This window comes from Anas acuta, chromosome 20 (assembly GCF_963932015.1).
Source record: "Anas acuta chromosome 20, bAnaAcu1.1, whole genome shotgun sequence".
NCBI lineage: Eukaryota > Metazoa > Chordata > Aves > Anseriformes > Anatidae > Anas > Anas acuta.
This window is the reverse complement of record NC_088998.1, coordinates 3,276,537-3,296,586: the sequence shown is the minus strand read 5'-3', so window position 1 is coordinate 3,296,586 and position 20,050 is coordinate 3,276,537. Positions and strand designations below refer to the sequence as shown.

Sequence of the window (20,050 nt, the reverse complement as noted above, 5' to 3'; positions counted from 1 at the left end):
GCTATCTCACTGAATTGTTTAAAATATCCATGAAAATATTTTAGGCAATTAAGATATCTCAATGTTTTTGAAAATCTTTGAAAATATTTACAAATGATTGTGCTCACCTTGTTTTCCCTAGCTTCCTGTATGCTTTATGTGAACTTATAAGGTAAGTGAATGGGCTAAAACCTTATCCCGAGCAGAAAGAAAACACAGACCTGAAAGGAACACAAGAGCCTGTGAACCAGGTTGTCCCATTTCTCATCCTTCCCAATGATAATCAAGACAACCTTGTAGACAGATGGATTTTTAACAGGGACAAATCAGGTCAGATGAGAGAGGATCTAGGAAGTCGTGTAGTCTTCATTTAAAGTCCAACCACTAAATCAAAAGGGCATTCTACAAGGTTAGAATCCAATTTCAGAGATGATCTGGAGCCAGTCTAAGTCAAAGGAGCCAGGTAGTTGCTTGCATAAAGATCTTACCATGAGCTGTCTGAAAGTGATGTAGAGTTTACACAAAAGCAGGGTGCCCAAATCTGCAAGAATTAAATCTATAAAGCATTTTCTTGCCTTAGAAATTTTAACCTTTGTGCTAATGATACAAGTAGTGATCAAATGTAAACTTTGCAAAATCTTTTTAATGTACAATTACAAACTAATGAGTGTCTTAGATGGTCCACAGATGCAGCTTTGGGATGAAAGTCCAATGCAAGCCTGTTTACTTCAGCTAGTAATAGTTTATACAGAGAGCTACCTCCACAGCTGAAGGTGCAGAAAGATTTCTGTCTTACTGTCCTAAACATTGTTTTTGTTAGCAATTGGTCTTGTTTATTTCCAACCCACAGTTGGTTTTGCTCACTTATTTTGAGGAATTTGTAGGAAAATCTCTTCAACCATTTTTCAGTTAGAAGAAACAACTATTGCCACATACTTTCCCCCACACAAATACCTCGTAAACAGCTGGAACTTTTAAGCACTGATCTTGGCCAGCCAATAGCTTTGTCAGGGATGTTTGGAGATATTAGACATGGCTACAGTGAGTCAGTGTTGCATTGCCCAAGCATTAAAAATATCACAAGATTGCATTCAGTCATTACATTGTTTGTTTTTTGGTTACTAAAAAATTAGGATGCACACATTCAAGATTTCCTCTATAGCTGTGACACCTAGAATCAGGGAAGAGATTAGATGTTCATATACAAATACTGTGGTTCAACTGTTAGGGCTATATGACAAAACCTCAGACATTCAACATATGACAAATCATGAGCTAGCAGTGTAGATGCAATGCAGTTGGTGGAAGAGAAAGTTAAATAGATGAACTTTAGAGTGCTGTTCACTCCACATATCCAGAAATTAGACCGTATTTAGCAGTTTAGTAAATAATATGTCACACCCACTCTGCCACTTAGTTCATACTTAAAGCCTATGAAAGACAGAAGAGTTGCAGGAAACCCTCCTGAAGGAAAGAGAGTAATCTAGGATACCTAGCTAGGACTAGGACACTTGGCAGCACCAAAAGCATCCCTCAGGTAGCAAGGGAAAAACACTGTAAGAATTATGCTGCCACACTTGCAGCATGGAAAGGCTTCCAGTACAAATGACATCTTTTCATAATCTTTTAGACAGTTTTCTTATTATCTGAAAGTGTTTTTTTCTTGCTATCTTTTGTGGATCATTTATTACTTGTTTTTTGTTGATGTTTGTTTGTTTACTCTTTTCACTTCTAATTAATGATTGAGGAAGAAAATGCTCTCAGGGCTTAAAATTTCTATTTGCAATGATTGAGCTGGGATAGGGACTTCATCTTTGAAATTCATTAAATTTGAGAGGGACCAGTAGTAAAAATAAAGACAACAATGAACTGCAGGGAATGCTGAAGTTCTTTGCCAATTCACCTTGAATTTAAGGGATACTTTTGGTCAAAATAGTTAGGGGAAAACTTTTGAAAACATCAAAATGCTTGTGTTATGTTTTCACCCTGATTTGCTTCATAAATGATTTTCTTCCCATCTGTTCCACTTTGGAAATAAGTATATATATACTGACTCAAAAACAATGCTTTAAGTCATTTTTTTTAATGCACAAGCTTCAATAACAAAAAGATTCGAGTCCAAGAGAACTGTTATAGAGAGATGCAAAATAAATTTTCTTGAGCTGGTGGGAATAAAACAAAAGACTATTTACTTTCACCTTACTTTCCTTTTGAACTTTGCAAAGGAAATTAAAAGATTTTTTTCCCACCTTCTTTGAGTGGTGATATCAATACAGAAAACCATTACATCCTACCTTTCATACCTCTAATGGCTCCAGTCAGATTTGTGCTCTCTTCTGGGAAGCACGCCCTTAAGACACCATGACTTAAGAGCACAAAGATTCCTGTTCTTTTCCAAAAAAAAGAGGCATTTAGCCTCCCAGCCCACCCAGGAGCACAGCTCTGAGGCCTCCCCTTCCATCCCCAGGCTCAGGAAGAAGGCACAGCCTGTTAACACAGAGCTGGCCATCACAGGCAGCCCCCCAAAAGTCACTCACCTGCCAGACAGGGAAGGCGAGCTCGTGTTAGCACACATTGCGGTAGATGTGCTGAGGAACAAAAGGGAGGCCACTAAGCTGTTTGTCTGAAGCAGGACTTCCACACTTGGTCAGTAAATATTTTCAGAGCAGGACTGTGAATATTTGGGGATTTTCTTGAGGTGCAGCTTTCTGTGTTCCTGTCAGGCAATGCTGAGGGCCAGGAGCCGGCCCAGGCCGGGAGCAGGGATGGGATCAGCCCCAGGAGGGGAGCCAGGGCCAGGCCCAGCCCAGGTTGCACCTCAGTGACGGGGCTGGGCCCAGCAGCTCTGCCCCAGGGCACAGACCAGCACCCTACAGCAGCACTGGGGCAGGGACTGCGGGCCCCAGGTTAGAAAGGGACCTGTGAGGCTCATAGCAGCTGATCAGGGCTGCAAGAGCCTGGTAGCACCCCCAAGCCCTCACAGCACAGCCCTCAATTGCTCTGACCTGCAGAGCAATTGAATTTTCAAAGCTGGGGAGTGTCGGTAGTTAACAGGGGGCTGGGAGCAGCCTGCTTGATTGGCAATAATTGCAGCACATTAAACCCATACACTTCCCCCTTCCCCCCTTTTGCTTTTCTTTCCTAACATTCTTGTTTCTGAAACACAGCACTCCTGTAGGTGACAGAGATGGGCACTGACTGGGAATCTAAAAATGAAGTGCATTATGTCTGAACGTCTGTTACTCCACTTATGTGTAAGCTGTGGGATAGGCAGGTTTTCAGTGTACAAAATTGTAGCAGCCTTTCCCTTTCCTAAAATACTGAAAAATACTGCTTTGCTCTCTCACTTTTTGTTAGTGAGACTGTTGTACTGCACTTGTTCTCTAAGTTTTAATTTGCTTAGAGTCCTGCTTGCTGTGCCTTTTTTTTTTTTTTTCTTTAAAACAGTTTAATATGTATACAACACCCCATGCAGGACAGTTTTCTCTCAAAAAGCCTTACAACCATCAGACCTTTAATTAAAATAATAGAGAATATGACAAGTTCATGTGTGAAGGTCTATAGTCCTGACTGTTTCTAGGTACTTAACCTTCTCTACTGGACAAACTCTACTTAAGTAAGGAAGAGGTTAACAAGCTTGTTAAAAGGCTAATTATCCTCAGTCAATTATACCTGAAGCAAGTGGCAGTGTTGTCTCCTTTTGGATTGCCAGCAGAGGACAAGGCTTAGCTTAAAAGGGAATAGTAGGAAAGCTGACTGCTGTTTTGTGGTAAGAGTTACTGCCTGAATCCAAGAAAAATTGTTATGCCATCCCTGTAATAAGGTAAGCTGAAGTGAAAGCTGTGGATTTGGCTAGCTGTAATTAGCTGTGGCTTATTTTAAGAGGCATGGAATGGCCTTCAGACAAGAAAGTGCTGTAGGCTTGCAAGGATGGACTAGAAGAACTCCTTCAGCAGCTGTACTATAATGAAGCTGACTTTTTTTCTGCCTTTCTCAGAGGAGAAAAGTTTTTTTTGTTTGTTTGTTTGTTTTTTTTTTTTTAAAAAAAAAAAAGCAAGAGAAGAGAGTGGTATAACAATACTGACTCTTGTGTAGTGTGGTTGGGGGGAGGTTACTGTGGACAATTTCATGTCTGAAGATTGAAGTTCAAAAAATAAAGTGAGGTGGAAAATAGAGGTGTGTTAAATCACTTTACTTACATGTATATGAAACAGTGGTGTTAAGTTTAAACTAAATTGTCTTGAGTGTCTGTCTCTAGGGTGTACAGAAACCAGAGGAACATAAATACTGCCTGTCCTGTGGTGACTATATCAAGGCCCTGAGTGCACAAGGAGGCTGTTAATGGCCCGTATCAGCTTCACCTCTGACCTCCATCCCCACATCCCCTCCCAGGGCCCCAGAAACCCTATTCAAGGTCAACCCTGGACTTCCCAATTCCCAGACCAATGTTTTAGATGTGTGTTTCTAGCCCTACCTCTTGGCTAGACCTTGGACTTGTGCTGGAGGTAACTGCTCTCTTGGCAAGGCTCCTTGTACGTGTGCCTGTTGTTTGTCTCTAGTCCTGTTTTTGGCAACGTTGCTCGGATGGACTTAGCACCTGTGCTGTAGCCTTCCTTCAGGCCTTTCTCTTGGCCTGTTTTCTTTTTTTGTTGCTGATTCTGCTTTGGGCAGTAGCTGACCCTATTGTTTCCTAACAAAGCAGTGGAGATGTGTTCTTTCTAAATGTCTTCAGGGGTTTGACAAAGGTGATCTTTTAATACTTTGAAGTCATGTTGGCTTTATAGTGTCCTTCATAGCAATGTGCACTTAATGTTGTGGCTATTCCTTGTACAAAACAGCTCTAAGACACTTTATTTTTTTCTTTTGTGGAGACTAGAGGAAGCTGTTCTTATACATGTATGCTGCTCATCTCTGCTTGGATTCCTCTTTTTCGTTCCTTCTACATTACACGAGACAGCAGGTAGGAATATGCAGCCAGATAATAGTAACTTATTACTGATCTGTCGCATTTGCTGGAAAAAGTCTTTCCAGCTAGCACTATAAATTGAGCATTTCTGTCTTTTCCTTGCTTTTAGTGGGATGAGAATAGCACTGAAGGGAGGCAATGCCATATCTAAATTTCTTAGTAGTGTGTAGTGAAAGATAACATATGTAGAAGTATTCTTCTTTTACTACATAAGATTTGATTGTGGCTATGTGACAATTAATGGTGTAAGTTGTTGCATTCTTTCTTCCCCAAAGTGAGTCTCCATATCTGTCTCAGCTCATAGTGCAGAACTGAGTTTTCAGTTGAGAATTGATTATGGTTGTGATTCTTATTCCTCTAAGTCTGGGAATATACAGAAGAAATGATGCTTCTCCTTATTCTTGCTTTCTGTACCTGCTGCTTCCCTGAGGTAAAATAGGTTGGGAGATTCAATTACCTGTTAACCTTTCTAGAATTATAAACCTGATGAAATCTTATTCTGATACTTTCCCAGATATTCCAGGGTATTGTTTATAAACAAACAGGGATGGAGGGCTAGGAGTCTCCTAGGTATGAGGAAAAGGAATCCTGTGCTAAATTCAGTAATTTTGGGGTTACTCATAATGCAGTAGTATTGTAGGGCAGAGGAATGTATGTATGTTATATCACAGCAAGGTGTATTTTGAGGAACTAATTTATCATTCTTCCACTCAAAGAAATGCTCCTTTTCTACAAAGGAAGAAGAAAATTAAAAATAGATGCTAGCTTTCACTAGGAGAAAAAATCATGTTTCTGGCAGTAGAAGCTTAGACCTTTCAGTCCTGACTGCTTGCCTCTCTATCAAAAGCATATGAAGAAGCATCTGGAGTCAGAATCTGGTACCAAGTCTGCATGTGTTGTACAAGATACGTGGAGGTATTTATGCCTTTCTCCCAGCCTGTATAGGTGTGCAGTGTAAACGCAGCTGTCCTGTACATAGTCAATAACTTTGCTGCAACTGGCTGTGGTGAATCCTGTTTTACCAGGTTGATGGTTCTACTGGTGTTGGCACATGTGAAATGAAGTACAATGTGTTGTGCAGTAGTGCATGAGAATGTGACTCAGTGGGTATTTGTTGTCCTCTAAAGCCATAGCAGTACTAATTGTTATATGCTAATATTGCTAACCATAGCAATACCAATAATGAATTATTTTAAAGAACAACCTTCCCCAGCCTGTTTGGCCATCCTTATGCTGACCTTAAGTCTTAAATACAGTGGATTAATCAGTCCTGCAGGTAAAGAGACCACTTTTCCTTATGGATGAATTATTTTAACAACCTGCGAATTTACAGTTGGTTTCCAAGTATAATAGTCTGTTAGCTTTCAGCCATGCCATTTGTTTGGATATGAGCAACTCTAGCTTTATGTTAAAGCTCAGTTAAGCACCTCACCTTCTTTTGGGCATTCTGAAGAGTTTGTGGTGATAGCAGACTATATACTCTCTCTTGTTAGTACATCATTTAATATGTTCAGGTTAGCACACTTGTGCATGTTCTGAGGGAATTATCACCTGAAGTCACCCTTCAAATAACAACTTTTCAGGGAAGTATTGTGCTGTTGGAAATGCTGTAGCAGTAGCAGTGAATGCTTGCAAATCTGGATTTTTTTTTTCAGTTCCCTGATGGATGGAGTTAATTCTTTGTCAGACATCACTTAAATGTGTAAATGCACTAAAATAAGCTATAAATGGAACACTAATCAAAGGTTGTACAATAGCCTTCTGCAAAAGGCATAATTAATTACTTGTAATGGAGATATGTTGTCTAATCAGGAGGGGAAAACTGAGCCTTGAGCCTTAGAAGCAGAAGCTTCCAATCTAATTATTCTGTTTGTATTTAGAGATGGAAGGGGAGTCTAGCACTTATAACCAGTCATGCTTTGAATGTGAAAACATGAGTATGGCTGTTTTTTTGCAAATGCAGATTGCCTCTGGAAGGGACTGACTTTTGTTAATGAAAACACAGCTCTAAAGCCCACAAAGGCAGAACATTCCCTCCCTAGGCTGTTTTGTAGTTATTTAACAATTTGTTTTTGTTCATTGAACGTGAGATAGCCCAACAACAAAGCTGAACAGTTAATGTCTATAAGTCACTCTATTGCTTGTAGAACTAGAATTGAATCTGACTGCTTGTCAGCATCCTGTGGAAGCTGGTAGCATAGGCCCTTAAGTATTGCAAGCAAAACTCTGACGAGTCTGCAGAGCGAGCATCTGAGTTCCTTTCCATCCCTTCCTAGGGAGTTCTTGCTGTCCTGAGCCCTGGTCTGCATGGGTCTGGTGGTGATGTGTACCACAGTGTGTAGTCACAGTGAAATTCAGAGAAGGAAAATCAAATGCTGTGTATTGCCTGCCTGGGTTCACTTTTCTAGTCTGTTTATCTGACAGAAGTAGGGAGAATTGTCTGCTTTGCTGTAGATGCAATGGAGAAACATGCTGAGGATGTGCTTTCCCCAGAGCATAAATATCTTTCTGGTTCTTCTACTAGATCTAAACCAGTAGTGCCACAGCAGTTGCCAGTCAGTTTTTCACATTCATGTTGTGATGAGTCTCTAGCTCTGAATGATGTTTGTTTTCATTTGAGAGTGATACTCACTGCAGTGAGGATTACTGCTGCGAGTAATAAGCACCGAAAACAGTAAAAGCAATTTCAGGGGAGGGTGGGATCCTCATACTACTTGTATAACACTAAAAGGAAAGATAAAGGACATGTAAAATGCTCTGCCTGGTAGCATACTACATAAGTGTTAAATGACTGTGTGTGCAAGGTGACAGACTGCAGCATCTGTGCTGTAAATGCACTGAAATTAAATGTTCTCTTCCATTATTACAGTAACTCAGACTGCAAAGAGTAAAGTGACTCTTCCTGGCTGTGTAGGGTTCTATAAACAGACATCACCAAAACTTCAATTGTTCGATTACCTTGGGTATTGAACACTAATACAGCACAGGCAAGTAGCAATATGTCTCAGTGTGGACTGGCTTGGGATATTCAGTTTATATCTTATGCTGTACCTTGCACACAAGCACAACAGCAACTGAAGTCTGAGACTAGGTCTGCTTATGTTTCTAAGAAGAAATTGGTGTTAGTCATCTAGCTTGGTTTAGACAGCAAAATTGGGGAATGCTTCTTGGTAGCACACTGGTTGTGGCCTTGAGTCCCAGACTCTGTGTGCTGACTTGCATCTGAGAATGTGGCTTCAGGCCCTTGTTGCATCCAGCCGTTATACTTCCATAGCCGTGGTAGTGTCTGCTTCCTCACCAGGTCTTCTATACGCTAGGCCTGGAGTGAGAGTTTCCCAAGCTGAGCAGAGAAGAGGCTGTTGTGACTCAAGGTCATGTGGGAGGAGATGGAGTTAGGCAATGGCATGGAATGCATCCTGGATTCCTGCTTGAGAATAATATATGTAAAATCTTGTCGGGGAGGGGGTGGCAGCAGTAGCAAAGGTATTTTAACCTGGCAGCAGTGACAGAAATTACAATTTTGATGCATTCATTTTAAATGAGGCTATTAAACAGAGTATGATGTACAGCCATGCCGCAGATATAAGAAGCTAGACTGGCTATAATACAATTTTGTATGAAAAGGGTACACAGAGCTCAATTGGAAAATCCTGACTTTTATTACAAACTGGTGGGTGTGTGATGTTTTATAAATTGATGTTTTATAAATCTTTCTAGGAGGAGCACAGTATGTTCTTTTGGGACCTGTATCGCTAACACAGGGAGTTGGAGACCTGTTATTTTGAATTATATTCTTTGGTTTCTTTCATTATGTTGGTGGCAATTTTGGCAAAACAAAGTCTGTATGCAACTGAATTTTCTTAAATATAAACATGAGAAGGTGGAAACAATTGTTTTTCAGGCTGTGGTTTCTTATTCTCATCCAAGTTCAGAGGAAGGCTCTAGGATGCTCAGTGCTGCTGGCTGGAGCGCTGCAGGGTTCAGCCACAGGCTGGATTCCCTGCCTGTGGAAGATGCTGAGGACAGATCTGCTATCATCTCTCCCTGTTGAGAGGTTCCTGCTGCTACAGAGTTAAGGCTACATGTATGCTGCTAGTTGTTCCAGCTGGGAGCATTTGCGTGTGCACAAAAGGCAAGGAAAAACCTAAACCAGTTCTACATTCTCTATTTTGGAGGCTTATTTACTTAACAGCAATTGGAAGGCTGATGTTAGCAGCAAATCCACTCAGCTCTTTAGCGGTGTATTAATAATAAGGTGCTCCTAGTTGAAACTAAAAGCTGGAATGCCAGGAGGCAGCAGGGTGATTACCTCTCTGTCACTGGGCTTACCAGACTTCTTGCAAGGTGCTCGTCTATGTGCGATGGGCTTTCCTGATGTGCCTGCTCAGACAAACGGGAGGAACTTCTCAATTCATAAGTTCAGAGAAATTGCTTAAAGTTCATTCCAGAAAAAGAGTAATGTCTTCTCATTGTTTGTCCTAACTCTAGCCTGACACCTTGTCTTAAATTTTTTCCTCCTCTGCTTTGTCTCCTCTCCCCATGGCACATCTATATCCACCCACGACCATGTGCACAAATGACTGTGTGCAGCTGTGAATTTACCTTCTGGCTGGGATTCACTGGGCTGCCAAGCAGCTTGCGCAAGAAGTGCTGTTTAGCTGGGGCAGCTTGTCAGCAGTCATCAGAAATTCACCTTCGTTGGACCCAATGATCTCTTGTGGTCCCTTCCAACCCCTACAATTCTTTGATTTGTGTCTCAAAGAGCCATCACTCCACCCAAGATGGCCTGGTGGAAATCCGAAGGATAAATAGAGTAGTTGATATAATTATTTGCAGGTTGCTTATGTTTTCCAGCTGTGTAGTTGGTGAGGGTTTTGTGCAAAATTATGGTTTAGCACAGGCAATAGGGTCACCTTGGTGACCCAGAATCAATACAAGCTTCCCCCCAAACTCTGCTGATCCTGATATTTCTATAGCTAATTGCCGTAATTACAGTTAAGTTTTAGGTAGCTTAGGTCTGCATCTTTCATATTCATCCTTAAGTCCAAATAAATTCAGTTTTCTAGTCAAAACACATAGAAAATGCAGCCATTCAGGTGCACTAATAATCTGTGCTTGGAAACTTTGTGGTGACTATTTGGAATTTTTTCCAATACTGCAATCAACATATTTTTCCCACTTGAAGAAACATAGAACAACTACTCAAAATGCATGTGGCTGGTTTTGTTTTGTTATTGTGTTTTGCTTTTTTTTGCTAATAGGGTTCTGGCCATCACATCTAGATATCTAAGTCTTCCAGAACTTTGTCTGGCCTTGGAACTGGAGCTCTTGGCCAATTATTAGCAGAAAGAAATGGAAAGTCAAGAGAACAAAGCACACTTTATTTCAGTATATGTCAAGTTCAAGGGAGCAAGTTTAGAGTTTTCTTTGTTAATTGGCTGCAGGAGGTGGTAGACGGAGTCCTTTTTCTTATCAGTGATGCAAGATAGATTGGGAAGCAAGGTGCACCTTCTGCCTCCTGCGGTCTTCATGTGCGTGGCATTGCCATATTGGAAGGCTTTCATGGACTGCATAAGAGGTTCATAATTAGGAGAAAAAAGTAATTATTTTTGTGTCATTTCCCAGCCTAATATGAAGAAAAGCAACCTGTATAAACATAAACAAAATCCAGACTATCCCCTTTCTGAAGATGTCCCCCTGATAGGCACTGTTGCCATACAGCACTGATGCTTTGACCTGAAGAAGGGAGGTCCCCTCCTGGTGTCAGTCACCACGACACTGATGGCCCTGGTCACGGTCTGTCTGAGCAGCGAGCCTTGTGCACAAGCAAGGCTGCTTAATCCATCTTCAATGTTACCTGCATCTTTTCTCATGGCCTTGCCCCCCCATTCCTAGTGGGTGCAGCATTGGCCACTTCCAGTAGCGCTTCCCACCTGTGCCTGCTGGTACTGGGTGGGCAACTGGTGTGGGGCACACCTGGCTGGCTGCTCGCACGGGGCTGTGCCAAAGCTAGCTGTGATGGATGAACAGGGGTTGCTTGTGGTGTGCTGGGGTTTGGGAGCTGGCCATAACAAAGGCCATGGCAGTGTCCTGACCTTATAAGTGAAGAAGGCTAGAAGGATGTTTGGAATTATGAGTGTGCTGAGGTGCGGGGAGGCTGAATAATCTGCTCTATGCTTTCTTCCTGGCTGTTAGATCTATGGGGTCGCTATATAGCCTCCTTCCTATGCTGTTGTGCACAACTTCAGAGGCAAAGAATGGCTAAGATCAAGGCTTCAGTCAGCTTAGTAAAAACTGATTTTGCTCTAAGTCTTTTCATTTTTGGTGGCAAAGCAGCCATTCTTCATGCGCTGTGAGGATTCATGTGTTACTTTGCACCCCTCGAGGAACAGCTGATAGAAATCTTGTCATAATTTGGTCTGGACTATAAGGCACAGTTCCCATTTGGTTATTTTTTGTCTCCCTAAACTCTGCCTCCAATGCTCAATATCTGTTGTTAGACCAGAATCGGGTAGAGTTCAGAAGTCGATAACATCTGTGTGAATGTGTAGAAAACTCGAGTGTGTTGCCATGCAAGGTTAAAAGTACGTAAATGAATTGACTGCCGTGTAGGAGGCTTTTGCTGAAGTGAGAGCTGTGTTTTGTTTCACGCTGCTGCTGTAGAGTATCCTACTGTCAGGTCAGCTCTTGCTGGAGCATTGACAAGCTTTGTGTTCTTCCTCCATGCTAAGAAAGGTTACTTGGATCTCAGTTGGAGCTGAGAGTATCTGGTGAGTTTCTGTAATGGGTAAATCCAGATTTAGAAAGATGAGTGTTAGAATATGCCACCCGGTGAAGGAGAGGGCTGCTCTCCATCATTGACCTGTGGTCTTGGCAAGCACAAGTTTGTGAATTCAGATTTCACTGTGGAAAGGCTGATGCTGCTTCTGTCTCTTATTTCTGACTTTATAGAAATTTAGTCACTTCAGGTCAGTGTTCATATCACCTTATGCTTTATAACTGTGATGCACACCTAGATATATGCAGAATATTTCTGCAACATCACAGCCATCTGGGCATCCCCTTGCCTTGGTTTTTAAGCCAACAACATTCATATGTGCAATTTTGGCTTTTGAAGAAGATTATAGTGCAGGAATGAAGTACACTATCTCATGCTGAGTCTCCAGTTTTTCCTGGCATGGATGAGGTAATTTCCATCTGGTATGATGCTTGCACTGGTCTGCAATTGTGCTTACAGTTGCTTCTATCCCTTGCCTTTCAGATGCGGTGGTGGTATGAAGAGCAAGGACATCTGCTGCTCAGAGTACTCCTCGCTGGACTCCCTCCACACCTGGCAAGTAATCAAGGGTTGTTGAGGGAGAGAGTCAGAACTATAAACTATGGATCAGTGAGTGCTGAAAGGGTTTTGTGGTGTGTTCTTGTTTGTTTGTTTTTCTACATATTTAGCCTGGCAGGATTTTCAGATGGACAGTAGTCACAAAAGATGTCAGTTTCTGAATATGGCAAGGATCTTACTTCTGAAAGGCATCTGCCTCTGGTTATCTCTGCTTACCTGGTGCTTTCTTTCCTTTCTGAGATGGAGGAACTGAAAGGACTTCAGTCCTTTCCAGGGTTGTGAGGCATTGGAACAGGCTGCCCAGGGAGGTGGTGGAGTCACCATCCCCGGAAGTTTTCAAAAGACGTTTAGATGTGGAGCTTAGGGATATGGTTTAGTGGGGACTGTTAGTGTTAGGTCAGAGGTTGGACTCGATGATCTTGAGGTCTCTTCCAACCTAGAAATTCTGTGATTCTGTGTGATTCTGTGAACTGTCCTTTAGTGAAGTATGCCCTAGGCTCTTATTTTTAGCAGTAGATAGAGCCCCCAAGGCTCTCCAGGCTTCCTGTAATAAACATTTCCAAGTTTGTAAAACAAAATTCACAATGAACTGGATTGAATTGGATTGCCTTCCATGAGCTTGAAGTCTACCACTGATTCAATGCTGAGGCTTTAAGAGCTGTTTGCTAGGCCTCTCTGAGTGATAGTTCGTAGCTCAGCTGTAACATTTCAGCCTAATGGTAAGCAAAAATGAAGATGAAGGGGAAAAACAGAGAAAGGATGTCCTCTGTAGATCTGGAATCAAAAGCTGAAGCAACAAATGTTGCATGTGACCCTGAAGACACCTTAGAATCTGATGAAGTTTGAGGTTGCAAGTTGTCATGATTGTTATAGCAGTCCAATTAGGATCTCAAGTTATTTTGGTAGTGTGCCTGAAACTGGAGGTTCTTTTTATTGATGTCCTAGTGGAAAAAGTTAAATGACAGAAGTATTGTGAAATTAGCTTCTTGCTGCATGATGGAGACTTGTAGCTACTGGAATGGGCTATGGCAGTATCAACTCACTGGTGTGTTCAGTGCTTTTTCATTTGTTTAGATTTTTTTTTTTTTTTGCACTTTAATATTAATCTATAGAACTAAGCTTGAAAAACCTCTTTGAACAGAGACTTGATTTGAGAGAAATGGGACGGCACCTTTTCTCAGCAAGAAGCCTGGCTTTCTGTTTTGTTGCATCAGCCTTAGAGCAGTATGGTTCAAGTGAGCACCACGGAGAAATGGGCTTTTGGTGGCTCCACGCATCTCATTCCAGCCTGACAGAAATATGTGAAGGGAATGTATCTGCACTTCGGTAACAAGGTTTTTAGGCTTGAGGTTTTTAGGTGAAAGCTCAAATAAGGCATTTCATACAAATTAATGTAGTCAGCCATAATAACAACAAATTTATGATCCTACAAGGAGTGAAATAATGACCAATGGTTTAACTACATTAAACCAAGGGAAAGCACAGCTCTGTTCTAGGACACCAGACTCCATGTTTTCTTACTGTTTTTTTCACACCCATGTTTCCTTAGGAGGTAATGCAAACATGACTTGATCAATGCTTAATTTATTGCCCTAGAAATAGCACTGGGGATCTGGCACTGAATCAAATGTGTGTGGAGAGACAGTGTTTTTATGCTTAACATGAGTGGAAATGATACTTTTAATATATGTATGAAAGAACAGGGACAGGAGGGCTGGAGTTTCCATTAACCACGTTGACGATATTTTTAAGAAGCTGTCTGGAAGATCCATTAGCTGCTGTACAGCTTTCAGGAATTCTTAGGACTGTTAAAACATCCCAGTGCTGTGACCCCGGGGCATGCAGCATAAGGAAGTGGAGTTCCTTTGCTGTAGCAAATAATTCATTCCCGTCTTCCTGCTGAGGGGGAAGAGGGAATAGCTGTAGTGAAAGATTGTCAAGAAATCTGTGTTCCTCACACTGCTGAATTTAATCAAGGATGTTGGTGGCAGTGTGGAAATAAGGTTGGGTGAGAGCTGATAATATTCTTAGGATGTGACTGAAGTCCTTCTGCTTCCAAAGGATGCAGCCACTGGTGACTAAGTCAAATGTGAGTAGGACACCTGTAACTATAATTGCCTAGATGAACCGATTAAAAAGTGCCCATATTGCTCAAGCTTCTGAAGAATCCTTCCCAAATTCTTTATGGGTAAGGTTTTTTTAGGAATGAGACCACCTGTCACTACAGAAGGGTTTCAGCAGCAGCATCTGAATCTGAGCACAACTGGCATATTACAGGTTATGCCAGGCTGGAAGTAGGGAGTTTAATTGCATCCATCCTGTCAAAATCTGGAGCTACTCGCTAGGAAGTGATGCAATGCAAATGTCTGATGGTTAAAGGGAGCCAAGCCAGTAAATCAATTTGAGATCTGGCCCTCAGATACTCTGAGTGAATAGTTGCATCAAAGGAATACGTTTTCATGGAAGCTAGTCGTAGGAACACTTAGTGATGCAAACTATGACACTAAAAAGAGGCATGTGTCCAAGATGAAGCTCTGAATTTGAGCTGTCTGCAGTTCTAAGTATTAATGAAGAGCTTGATTCTGATCCGAGGTACGCTTCTACAGCCAGTCTCTCTACCTCCAATTTCGATAAAGATTTAGTTGCTAATTACTTTGTATTTATGAAGCCTTTTGTGTAGAACTTCTGATATCACCAGTTCTCAGCCAATTGCATGAAGAATGAAGAGCCTGATTCCAGCTCTCAAGTAGGAGTCTTCTGTGTGTGGTAGGTACTCAACAGGTCCAGCTGGGTTGGAAGAGAACACAAACCAGGAAGAGTAAGGATGCAGTCCAATGGCCGGGTAGCAATCCATAGCTTGCCTGCTAGGATTAAGCTTCTTGTCTGTGTTCCTCAGCTCTCCAGTTGGTAACTTCCACGTGTATTTGTTACCTGGTGAAACAACTGGAAAAGATTTTCAGATTCCCAAATTCCATTGCATTTCTTGATTGACTAAATGGGGAGCTATTAGCAGCAAAGAGACACAGGTGTGTTTTGGTGGGATCTGTAAACAGATGCTTAAGATGGGGTGTGGTTTTAATTGCAAGTCCTGCTATTCTGGGAAATGCTTGGCAGCATGTGTTTGAAGTACATATTTGTGCTGAAAACAAGGAAAAGGGGAGTGAATTGATACAAGCTGAAGCTAAAAAAGTTGCTTGTTTTTTTTTTCCCCTCTTTGACTTGAAAACACAATGTAGTTCTAGAGTAAACTGCCTTTGCTGAAGTCTGTAGCAAAAATAAGCAAAGAGTTTATTGGAAAATTTCAATGCCAAGGGAAACAATGGTACAATTCAGCTCTCCTGAACTAATGATGAGCAGACTGTCTAGGCTACTGATGTACAGACTGAAGAGACAGACTTGGCACTATAGGATTAGTTTATCACTTGTCAGTGTACGTCTCTGCTGGTGTGACCTGAATGCCCCATGCTAATTCACACTTTCTTGATGTATCCTTAATGAAAATTCAATGTCTGTATCTTCAAGCAAAATGAACTGCACTGCAAAACTGTCTGTCTAACAGATACAGCTCAAAGGTCTTGCGATAACATACACTAAATCGTATGGCTGTTACAGGGAATATATAGCTGAAGTCCTTTCAGACAGTTCTGACTAAAGTTTGGGTTTGAGAAAGGCATGTGTGGTTTGTAATCGGGGAGAAGAGATGCACTGAAATGAACAAGGCTTCTCTTAAGTCATTAGCGTATTTTCTTGGTGATATATTGATTCAAAAAAGGGGAAGGGGGAAAAAAGTATTTTCTGTTGCATTTCCACTGGCTCTAAGAAGGATTCTTGTTCTTAGAGTTATCCTGCTCTTCCCTGGGCTCTGTCATCTCTTTGGAATAGTGGGTGCTATGCAAAGAATCTGTTACCTTCCAGTTCTGAGATCTCTGTCCTGAGATCTTGTGCCAGTTGTCTGACTTCCGTGTCACCTTTATGTTTACATAAATCTGGTTTATTTGACTTAGGGAAGGGTCCCTTATTTCTATAAAGGAGCTGTTCATAAAACTTTGAGGTCAAAACTTGGCATTCTTCCATATGGGCATATGGGGTGTGTTTTATGTCAGTTAAATGATGTGGATGGTGGTGTCTGGGCAGAAAAGCAACAGGTAGCTGTCCTTAGAGCAAGTGGAACACCTCTAGGCTATGAAAGGCACAGCACCAAATCTGAGGAGCTACATCTTTTGTTCCAACTGAAGGCTGTGGAGGGCTGTAACAGCTGCCTCTTATCTCACAATCAAACATTTTGAAGCAATTGAGGGAAAGTATTTATGCTACTGGACAGTTTGTTTAGTTGATGATCCTTTTTCTGGTTCATATTTTTTTCCAAAGAACTGAAAATGAGTGACGTATGTGGCTTATTATAAATAAGAAATACATGACGTCTCTTGTCAGTTAGAATTAGTAATGCTTCATACTGCTCTTGAGTGATTTAATGAAACCCTCATGTGTGCGCATCAACAGAAAGTAAACATTGATTAAAAGGAAAAACAAGAAGCTGCTTCATCTTGCTCAGTTTAGCTTTAGATAGAAAACAACATCAAGAAAAGACCAATCTGGAGGGGTGGACTAGGGTGGGAGCATGCTTCACTGGTTTCTAAGAAGCTGTAAAAGTGAGGTGAAAAACAGCTACAGAAAAAATATTGTTTACAAACATGAATCCACTTCTAGACAGCCTGTGTCACAGAGCAGAAGTCACAAGAATTCAGCGCTACTCTGAAAAGGGGAGGTTCAGTAGCGGTATTAGATATGGGAAGGATACACCACTGCAGCTGGACTGCAATGCAACAAACAACATCAAATTTGGATATTCCTGGAGGCAAAACCAGTTGGAATTTGGGAGAGATACTACATGGGTTTACATATTTTATTTTTTGTTTTTTTTTGTTTTGTTGGGTGCTTGTGGCCTTGTTGACTGTGGTGGGATTTCTTTAGTTAACTTCTCCTTTCTGTCTGGATGTTCTTTTTGTAATGCTTCATGCCCCTGCTTCTTCTGCTGAGTTGGTATTTCACCAGGTCCTTCTCACCAGTCATCTCCTGCAAGCTCCTTCCACTGAAAAATGCTTCTGTTCTGAATTGGTACAGGTACTGAATTTAGGAAACCCTCACCAAATCAATCCTGTTTGCTCACTCAGCAGTGAACCTAAAGAAGGTGTAGCTTCCAGAGGCTTGCAGTGTGGGCTGACTGAAGATCTAACATGTAAAGCAAGTAATTTCTACAAAACTAAGACATTGTGTCAGGGGAAAAAAAAAAAAAAAAAGCTTTCCTAAGGCCAAACTGCAGGTACTCTGAAAGCCTAATCCAAAAGAAAATCCCTAGTTCTCTGCTGATTCCATATGTCCAAGTGCCTGTCTCATTCTGGAATAAGGTGCTTTGGTCCTAAACAGTCCTGGGCAACTTTGACCTTCATGGTCTGTCTGCACCTAGCTTGGGGTATGTAAAAGGTTGACAGCTGGTTTTACTTTTGCCTGGCCAGCCCCCTCAGTTCAGTTTGTTTTTTAATTCCAGAGCCCTTAAATGGGGTGCTGGCATAACAGTCCCTGAATATCTTTGTAGGACATTGCGTTCTAATGAACAGTTTACAACCTGGTGTTGTTTTCTCCCTAGCTGGATGGACCTTTGTTCTAAAGCAGTGTGGCATTTCTTCTTTGGCAAGTTGTTTTGACCAAAATGAACAAAAGCATTGAAGGCTTCTTGAAGGTTTTTGGCACATAAGAGTACCTTTGGAGTTTAAGAAGGGGAGCCGGACAGTGGGTAACTTCTCTGGAGAAAGCATTGACTTTCTGAAGTTGCTCTAGAGATTACCTGATCTCAGGTAGTCCTAGGCTCTGCTCTGATTTCACTCATAGTTGTGCTATTCCCTGATATTTTGGATGTCATCGAAGATGTACCTAGGTCCCAGTTACTAGTAAAGAAATACAGTTCTTATAAAATAGAAGTATTTCAGGGAAGGGTAGGTCTTGATAGCAGAAGACAGAAGGGGTAAAAAAAAAAAAAATTGAGAACAGATGGAAAATAAAGTGAAAGCAGGGAGGTTAAAATCAGCTCCCATTATTTTTTGTGAGTGTTCCAAGAACCGGGATAACTTAGAACAAGTAATGGATTTTTGTTGAAGTTTTAGCACATTGGCTCTTGAAAAGCTTCATCTAGTTCTATTTTAATTAACGTTTGGAGGCAAATACAAAATCTCTAGACACAAAACCATTAAATGAATCTTGTGTAATCCTTAGGAGTAGGTATAGCAGAACTTTTTTCTCTGGCATCTTCTTAACATTTAATACTTTCAGCTTTGAGGAGATGCCTTGTTATAACAAACTTGATGTTTCTTCTCTCTTGGAAGTTCCTTCAGGTTGTAAATTAAGTGTGCTTTATTTAAGGCTCAAATGGTATTCTGGGTTAAAGCAGTTTTAATCTGTCAAGGATGTTTTTGTTTTGCCAGACCTCTTTATTACTAGTATTTCTCTTGCTTGGAAATTTTAAAAATTGTCTCTTTAAATATACAAGCTAGTTTCAATGTCTAAACTCTGCAGTGAGTGATGCAATTCTTGCTCAGACACTTAATACTTGAGACCTACTATGCTTTTGTATTTTTTCTGTAGAAATAAGACTTGGAAAAGTTCCTACAATACTGATAAAAATAAACAGATAATCTGGTAATAAGTTTTAATATTTTCTTTTACACTTACTGGGTGTGGTTGTTTCAAGTATTGCTGTAGTTTGAGAGCAGGATGGACAGAAAGGATACTTTGGGCTGAAGAATGATTTCAGCACTGCTCAAATAGTTTGTGTACGGTTTTGTGCGGGTCTGTATTGCTTACTAAAGGCTTCCGATCCTGTTCATGCACCAAAGCACTCTGTAGTATTCAAATAACTACAAAACCCAAGGAAGAATAGACAGAACTTCGTTTTGGCATCAGCCCTCTGGGGCTTGCAGAGGGCCTTTGAGCTGCTGCCTGTCCCGCTCGAGGGGATGCGGACAGCAGGATGTTTCCTCTGTGTTTCCCCTGCACTGCAGGGACTGTTTGTGGGGGATTTTAGTTACGATACTTAGATACCTGTAATGAAGTGGGCTTTTGTGGAGTTTGAAGACTACAGAGACTAAGGATAAGAATGAAGAGGGTGAAGGTCAGGCTTTTGTCTTACAAAGAAATTAAATGCACAAATGTTCCCAGTGCTTTGGTTCCCTTGGCTGGTAGGAGGCAGAGCCTGGCTAGGAGACCTTCCTCAGGCTGTTGCTTCTGTTGGGCATCTGACTGGTACTTAGGGGTCAGGAGGTCTTGCTGAAAGCAGTGGTATTTTCTGCCACAGGCACACACTTACTGCTTCTCCTTGGCACCCCAAAACACAAGTGCTGCTGCAGCTGGGTTTGGGGGCCGTGGGTGTGCAGAGAAGAGCAGTGGTGCAGGGGAGCTGTGCAGTGTGGTTTGGCAGGCAGATGGACCTTGAGTGATGTATGCCTCAGGATTAATGCTTCTCACTGGTCAGTGTGACTAACACAGCTGTGAAGACCTCAAATCTTTCACTTTTTTTATAAACTTGTTTTTGTTCATGATCTGGCTGTTGCTCCAAAATAGAGCCCAGAGCTTCAAAGTGGTGCTGAGGGGTAGGCAAGGCAGGGTGGGACCTAGCTGTAGTTACAGCTCAGTAGTTGTTCTTCTCCCCAGCTTCTTAAAATCCTACTTTCTTGTAGGATCTGTGTCTGAGTGCTGAAGGCACAGAGCACTTCTTCCCC

The 20,050-nt window shown here is 41.5% G+C and overlaps 1 long non-coding RNA gene across 1 annotated transcript in view; it reads right to left on the bottom strand.

The window, feature by feature from the left end:
• LOC137842545 (uncharacterized) overlaps positions 1-2,968 on the bottom strand; it is a 45,674-nt gene extending 42,706 nt beyond the window's left edge. The window contains exon 1 of the long non-coding RNA XR_011089102.1: positions 2,517-2,968. This is a non-coding gene — a long non-coding RNA (uncharacterized lncRNA). The remainder of the gene's footprint in view (positions 1-2,516) is intronic.
• Positions 2,969-20,050: the final 17,082 nt, after the last annotated feature.